Here is an 8,124-nt window from a genome sequence, read left to right as displayed (position 1 = left end):
CTACTTGTGGACTTCGTAGAAGCATTTGGTTGACCAACATGGGGAACATGATTCAGGATTAAATAGACCTTTAGTCTGATCCAGCTGGATTCTTCAGGTTGTTCTTACATTTCTTATGAAATGGTAAATGTGATTGACTGAATTAGGTTTTGAGCCCTTAGGCCAATGTTGGGAAACTATGCCTGCAGACCAGTTCCAGACCTCTAAGCGTCCCCATCCAGCCTGCCATCTCTCCCATGAGGCCAAACCTCCACTTGGCCAGGCACCCACAACATGTCCCATTTGCACAGTGAACTGGCCATGGAAGAAGAGACCTTCTCTCTTTCTCCATCACTCCCATTCTTCTTTGAACATGGAGAAAGAGGTGGTCCCTTAGTCCACAGAGAGGAAAAGAGAGAGGAGGTAGGACAGGAAAGAAGGGGCTGAAGCATGGTGGTGGTGGTGGTGGTGGGGAACCTGAAGATCTATATAAGCCTGGCAGGAGGAAAGGGCTGATAGAGTGACAAAAAGAAAGGGAAAAGAGAAAGAGAGGTACAGAGAAGGGGGTAGTGATAATCCCCCAAAGGACTAGGCAGAAATGAAGTTGGTCCTTGGGCTGAAAAATGTGTATATTTCACATTATTTTGGAACTCGCCCCTCACCACCGCTTCAGTCCACCCCTGCCTCAGACCCAAAGAATATTCCTCTTAGGCTCAAAAACTGTTTTCTATGCACTGTTCTCTATGTTCTCACTATGCACTGAGATGAAGATGCAGTCCCTGTTTTAAGATGTGAACCTACATAGTCCAAAGCACTGTCTGCAAACTTGAGTCAGCTAAGGTACACATTCTCTGAATTAAAAGTAGAGATACACTTCTCTCTTGCACTTGATATGTTTCCATTTGGATTATATAAGAATAAGCATGAGCTGCCCTCAGAGGGAACCCCACCCTACCCCATATTTGCTCACCTTGGTCATTGGAAGGAAGCCTAGACCTTGCATCTCATCACAGAGATGCAATGGGCAACTTCCTCAGAGAGCAGGTGATTCTGCTATATAGGGAGTGATACAACCAATGTAGGACACAGCAAAAATATCTTCTCCCAGCAAAGACTGATGGGAAGGAGGCAAGACCAGAGGAGTGAACCATGTCTGTGACAAATCAGGCAGCTTCACCACAAGAGCCATTGATTGATTGATTTCTTGGCATGTGCTTCCCGTTCTCCCATAGCACACTAGGGTGCACATAATTTGGAGGTGAGGTTGAGCCCCTCAGCCGTAAGGTTTGACTTCTTGCTGTTTAGTACAAGTGCAAAAAGATATAGTACAAATGCAGAGATATAGTTATCTCTGATGCCTCACAGAAAGCAGAAGCCCTCCAGACACCTAGAGAAAGAACTTTCCATCCTGCTTCCAAAACACTATTTCCAAGGAACCGGGTTCTTCTTCTTCAACATCATCCTCATCATCAAGCGCCACTTATCAGGGCTGGCATTTTGCTGCCTGGAACGGAATTGCAAATAGTGCCTCCCTCCCGCGCACCCACCAACAATTGAAGATGCATAGTAGCCAAGACTGCCTGATTTATTCTGGCATCTGAAGCAGAAAATCCCACAAGCGCCTCTTCTTGGGAGTAAAAATACACTAATAACTAATTAAAAAGCGAACAATATGCTGCCTTTACATGCTATCCAAAAATCATATGGCTGAGTCAGCCACCTCACTCTGCCCACCCTTTAGTGTTTCTGCCCCAGATTAAAAACTGAAAACTGCTAGCCATACTTTTAAGTTTTGGCACTTGGGTTTTCCATGCTTAACGTTCCCACTGAAATCAATGAAAGTTGGATCATGCCCTTATATCCTTCTTTGCTGCCACAGCTCACGAATCCACAAGTATTTCACAGTGTCATTGGAGGGATATGGGTTAGAAACCATCAACTTTGGGCATCATTAGGATGACATGTTAGAACTCATTTGGATAATGAGATTGAGTTTTACATGAATATCTGGCACTGACCACAAATGCTCATTTATCAAACTGCCCCCTCCCTTCCCATTGTTCTCTTTTTTAGTGACCTTGTTTTAGACTATAGTTGAGAACTGGCTCCTATTTGTATCATAGGTTGCAAGATAGCAACAACAACCAGCTGCCCACTGGAAACCCACAAGGAGAACATAAGCACCCTCCTACCCATTTTCCCCAGCAACTGATGTACATAGACATACTGCCTCTGATATTGGAGATAGCACATAGCCTTCAAGATGAGAAGCCATTGATAAACTTTTCCTCCAGGAATTTGTCAAACTCTCTTTTAAAGCCATCCAAATAGGTGGCCACACTACATCTTGTGGTAGCGAATTTCATAGTTTATCTATGTGTGAAGAAGCGCTTCCTTTTATCAGTCTTGAAGCCCCCACCAATCAGGTTCATGGATTCTAGTGTTATGAGAGGGGGGGAATGTCTCCCTATCCACATTCTCCACACAGTGCCTAATTTTGTACACTTATTATTATTAGTAGTAGTAATACAGTTGATCAAAGAAATAATTTCACATAAAGCACATGAAAGGGTACCAGTTTTGAGGTTGACTGAATGGAATTCAGAGAGTGAAGACCCTACAATGTTTGCTTTAGGAATAAAAATGAACTGCAATTCTCCAGAGAAGTGTATTTTTTATATTTAATTTCTATACCACCCAATAGCCAAAGCTCTCTGGGTCATTCACAAAAATTAAATTAAAACTACAAGGTAGAGCATAAAATATGGAAGCTTAAAGCCAAATATAAATACAACTAGAATAAAACCTAGCAGCTATAAACAAATTTAAAATACAGATTTAAAACAGCAGACCTAATAGATTAGAATGTTAAAATGCTGGGAAAATAAAAAGGTCTTCACCTGGCACTGAAAGGAGTACAAAGTAGGCACCAGGCGAACCCGTCTAAAAAGTTCATTCCACAGCCACGGTGCCACAACAGAAAAGGCCCCAAAGTTGAATCAACCAGTAACAAAAACATCTCAGTCTGATGTAAATTGAAAGGGGTCCCATGCAAAGCAGCTGATGTGTAAAGGAACAGAATCTAAAAGGTGAAACTACTTGATATAAGCAGTGTTGGAAAACTATTTGATATAGGGTTGTGCCTTTATCATTTCATTTCTTTCCAAAAAGTAGCTAGGAGTAGCTAGGAGTAACTAACTGGAGACCAACATTGCTATTTATTGGACCTTGGGAAATCCACTGACATGGGCTAACATTAAATGACTATGCAATATTGGCATTCTCTGATTGCCAGCAAGTTTTACATGAGAGGGCCGATTCCAGATGTGGGTGAAATCAATTACCTTGAAAAGAAAATGCTAACATTTCTACTGAAAAACTGTGAGCTATTTATCCGGAGGGTAAAGGGTTATATTGCCACCAAGGGACTACAACTATATACATGGGCAAGGAACAATCCCCAGGTACTTTCGGTAACACAGAGAAATAAAGATGGAGATGTGATCCTTCAACTATAGAAATAATAGCTGAGAGAAAAGACAGCATTTTCATTTCATACATTGAATTGTGCAAAGTATGATCAGAGCAGATGCCAACAAGATAGCTAAAAACATTATTTCGGACAGAGATCCCAAACCTTTTTCAATTAGAGAAATGGCAAATTGGCCAAAAATAAAACAGCAGCAGGATTTTCACAAATACACATCTCACTCCAAAAGTCTTTCCATTTTGTTGTTGTTGTTGTTGATGATGATGATGATGATGAGTGTGTGAGTGGAGAAAGGAATAATATTCTCCTAGTGATAGACTAACACTGTGCACATGAAGCAATATTCCTCTCCTCAAGAATGAAGGTAGGGATAACTTTGTTGTACAGGTGGGCAGAATGGTTAGGTGTTGTTGTTTTTAATTACTTCAGTTGTAAAAGATGCCCAGCACTGAAGAGAGTAAGAGCTCAGCTACGAAGGAACAAACACAAAACAATGGGGAAAGTAATTTAAAATGGGGCAGTTACAGAGAGGAGGATTTTGTGACACGGCTGTCAATGTTATCATTGTTACCATTCAATAGGTGCCAAACTAAAAAAAATGCAACACTAGGAGCACTGGGAATCACTGGGGAAAGTTGCCAGCAATGGGAACACTAGCTGGAGAGATGTCATCTGAGCAGATTCATGGTGGCTGTGCAGGAAAATGAAAGCAGAATATTAGGCACAATTAATAAGTTAATTGACAGCACTGGAAAAGACTCGGGAATGTTGATTGGATAAAGAATGGCTAGGGAACAGGTAGTCTCTTAATTTTCCTCCAAAGCTGTGATGGTCTTCCCTCCTACAAATGTGTAGGAAGGAAGACCATCAACTGTCTTTGCCTTAATTAATGTAGATAGGTGCCAGTTAGATTACTCACAATTCTTTTGTTGGCAACCATTAATTTTAAAATTACTGAAATTACTGCACTTCGAGTTGGTTTTTGTTTTCATGGACATTTTACTCAGCTGGATACAAAAAAACTAAATTAGAAATTTGTGCCATGGAGCAAAACATGACATCGAAATTTATAAGGACAGCATATGCTTTGTCCTCATGTTTGTACTTCAAGTAACAGATGGTATGACTAAAAGAATGACATTCTGAAAATGTTAAGGAAATGTTTAATTGTACAGTTTGTTGGCAGAAAATGCCTGGTGCAGAAGACGTGGCTATGCAAGGATCTGCTGGTGTGGGGGACAGGGACTGATTTGGATTAAATCTGCATGATGACAATCTATAAGAAGTTCCAGAGTGGTAGCCATGTTAGTTTGTTGTAGCAAAAACAGAGATTCATGTAAAGGGTGTCCATAAACACTCCAAATTATCCAGTTTAGAAAAATCTGGCTCCCATGTCATATATTTAACTTAAACCCAGCACTTCTTTTCATCTTTTTCACATAACAGACCTAAGAGCCCATCTTCTCCCTTGGGGTATATGTGTATCCCTGAGCACTAAAACTAAGGGCAGATTCCTGTTCATTATTGATACGTCAAGGGTCAACAGTGGACAGCAAGAATATTTGGGGAATTGGGTTTCCAGTAGCTCCCAGGCAGTTAACAACGTATGCTGATTTTTTTTTGTTTTTTTTAACTGACCCCAGAATAGTTGTTTTAAATGGATATTGTTGTTTTTATGCTTTTGATGATTTAAAATTTTTGTATATTTGTTTTTAAGATTCACTGTTTTAAACTTTTGTAAACCGCCCAGAGGGCTTCGGCTATGGGGCGTTGGACTCGATGGCCTTGTAGACCCCTTCCAACTCTGCTATTCTATGATTCTATATAAGAGCTTCATCCCACATGCCTGTTTCCCTCATATTATCCCCTACAGTGCTAAGCTGTTGCTGTTCTTGTTGCTACCGGGTGGCTAGATCCTTTGCATACCAGGAAATGGGTTTAAGGGGGGAAATGTAAAAAAATCATAAAAAATCAACGGATGACCCAATCTGATTCAAATTTGGTATGCTTAAAGCTCTCCTTAATATCTATTACTGTGCCAATTTCGATGCCTTTATCTTTAAAGCTTATGCAGATGTAAGCATTAGTTTAATTTTTCTTCAAATCCTGCTCCTGTGGCCCAGTGGCCGCTCGGAATACAACAAATGATACGCTCGAAAACTAGTAGCAAAATATTGCACTTCTTTTGGTTAAGAAGCACAATTAAAGCAGGATGCATGGGAGTACTTCACAATAAAAGCAGATTATAAACTGGAAAACTTCAGAGTCCTTTGCAAGCAATTCACAGTGATTATACAGTATAACGCTGGTGTGATAAAGCTCTAAATGTAATAAATAAATAAATAAATAATTATAATCCAACAGTGGAACTCCCAGTGTACAACTTAAAAAATGTTGCAAATGGTTATTTGGGTTGTCTTTTGATGGCTAGGATAAAGCTAAGAGGAGGACTGGGCTTGCTACTTTCTAGGTGTGACTAGTCGTTATAATGGTTATTTCAAATCCCCATCCAGAGAAGCAGGTGCATCGATGTGCACTGAGATAGGCTGCCTCATTCCTTTCAGTGGAGGGAACAAATCTGTACAGAAAAAGGCAGGGGCACAACAATCTGCTCCCTCCATGGAATTAGAAAGGAGCCATGCTTTTTGATGGGGGCCGCTGTACACATAAAGAATCTTTGAATCAAGGTTGTGGGTTTTTTCCACCCTGAGGTTTTGGGATGGGGTGGACTAAGAATGTAAATCGGTCAGGAAACATGTTATTATACCCAAGAGATCCGAAATCAGAATTTTCAAATTCTAGCCACTTACCATTTGTGACTTAATTTAGAAACCAGATGTAGCTAACTTTGGGCAAATGATACTGATATTTGTCTGTATTTAACTACAGCCGTTGTAGTTAAATGTTGGTTGATCATTGTACTACTTCTGTTACTGCTTATTGGTTACCTGCTGAAATGGTACTCAATATAGCTGGAAACACTGTATTTCTGGCACCATTGAAACACCAGCAACACTACACAGAGGGCAAACTTGTCAAACACACTCAGCGCAATTGACCAGAATAACTGCTCTTAGCTAGAAAATGGAAAAGGCACGCTCAGACAACGCTGCTCAAGTCATCCCCACAGGACAGGGCAAAGGGCAAGCAAGATTCAGCTGCATTCTGGATGGACAGCAGGAGAAGCTGTGACATATTCATGAGGGAAAGGACCAAAAGAAATACTGCCTCTGGGACGCTATTTGTCAAGTGTAAGTATAATTCCACCCCCACCCCTCATTCCCTAAATGTGTAATGACACGCAACTATTTAAGCAAGATCAGTATGTTTCTTAAGCCTTGCTTACACTAGCCCAGTTTCCAATCTCTTGCAGACTTGCTTGGAATGATTCGGGAATATAAGAAATCCTTCCTTCTTGAGCAGGAACAGTTCCGCTCTGTTCAGGTTTTTGGTATAGTGCAGATAGCAACAGCTTGGTGAGCCCTGGGCTGGCTCCAAGCCTCTGCTTTGGACCAAATATTATTTTTTCTAAATGACTCCATCCTGACTTTTCAATGGATCCATGCTGCTTTTCCAAAATACATGAACGTCACTGCACATTGATAAGACCTTGTGTGGGGCAAAGCAAACTTCTGCCTTTCAGTTAGAACAAAAATCAGTAGATTTAGAAAATGAAAATTTGTTCTATAATAACTAGTGTTTTGTGAATAAAAAATGGATACAGGAAACAGCATAACTTTCATGTAGGAAGTATAAATTTATACTATATATAGGGCATGCTGGGACTTGTAAGAGTCCAACACATCTGGAGGGCACTAGGTGGGAAAGACTGATCAAGGACATTCTTCTTTCTCTCTTCTTAAGATACCAGGGAACCCCGAAGCCCAAATCTACAGCAACCAAAAGAACTTGTTCACAAGGAAGATCTGGCAAATGTTTAATCAGCTATCTTGAGCCTTTGGTTCAAGTGTACTAGGTTGATGTTCGCAATTACTTTGAAAGGTAGGAGTACAATACAGAATGCCATCCATTCACCTAGATATAACTCCCAAACCTAATATTCTAAAATATGTAACCCTAACGTTTAAATGGATGGCCAAAAAATACTCTTTGACAATGGGAGTACTGCAAAGCCAAAGCAAGGAGATGGGAAAGTTAAAGAGGCAAGTAGGCTGCCAATGATGCTGAGCAAAAACTTGGTGGTAATGGGTACACAGAGGGTTGTATGTATCCAATGATGTCGTTCCTCAAAGGATTTATTCCCAGACACACCCTGTAGCCCCCACTCCCAAATCTACTCTGCCTGGGGGATCCTTCAGAGTAGATTTAGAAGTGCATGGTGGTACAAGGGGAAGAAGTCCTGTTACACAAATCAAAGTCTGCCACCCTTTTGACTCCCTCACAGTCTCTGACAGGTGAACTGACAGGTAGGAATGCTAATGTTGTAAGAAGAACCTGAGCCACTGAATTTCTACTGGTCTTAAGTCACAACACATCTTTGTGTGTGTGTGTGTGTGTGTCGGAGGAGATCGCAACTCCAGCTTTTCCCAGAATTCGCTTCCCCACAATCGAGTTTGTGGGAGATCCTGGGCCTTCACATTTTCTCCCTTTCATATGGACTAGTCACTTTGTGGCTAGAGGGGGAGAGAGTAAGG

The sequence above is a fragment of the Elgaria multicarinata genome, chromosome 2, assembly GCF_023053635.1.
Source record: "Elgaria multicarinata webbii isolate HBS135686 ecotype San Diego chromosome 2, rElgMul1.1.pri, whole genome shotgun sequence".
Taxonomy (NCBI): domain Eukaryota; kingdom Metazoa; phylum Chordata; class Lepidosauria; order Squamata; family Anguidae; genus Elgaria; species Elgaria multicarinata.
This window is presented reverse-complemented; position numbering follows the sequence as displayed.